Genomic DNA, 466 nt, shown 5'->3' on the forward strand with positions numbered 1-466 from the left:
AAAGAGGGGGAGGCCTTCAACGAGATGGATTGACACGGTGGCTGCGATGATGGGCTCAAGTATAGCAGGGATTGTGGGGCTGGAGCAGGTTTGGACAGTTTTTCATTCTGCTGTGCATGGGGTCGCTATGAGTCGGAGGTGACTCGACAGCACCAAACAAAATGAACAAACATAACAAAACACCTTGGGGGAATGACTCACTGGGCCTGGGGGCTCAGGCACATAGTCTTGGAGGTATTGGCATAACATAGTCCACAAAGACAATGCTCCATATCCTACTTTGGTGAGTAGTAACTGGGGTGTTAAAAACTTGTAAGAGGCCATCTAAGGTGCAACTAGTGGTCTCTAAAATCAAAGATGCAAGGAAACAGTTAGTCCAAATGACTAATGACCATGCAAACACCAGCTTTCAAAACCTTAAGACTAGAAGAACTAAATGATGCCTGGCTAACACTGCCAAACACTC

The sequence above is a fragment of the Orycteropus afer genome, unplaced genomic scaffold (assembly GCF_000298275.1).
Source record: "Orycteropus afer afer isolate SDZICR_OR568_19922 unplaced genomic scaffold, OryAfe1.0 scaffold00108, whole genome shotgun sequence".
NCBI lineage: Eukaryota > Metazoa > Chordata > Mammalia > Tubulidentata > Orycteropodidae > Orycteropus > Orycteropus afer.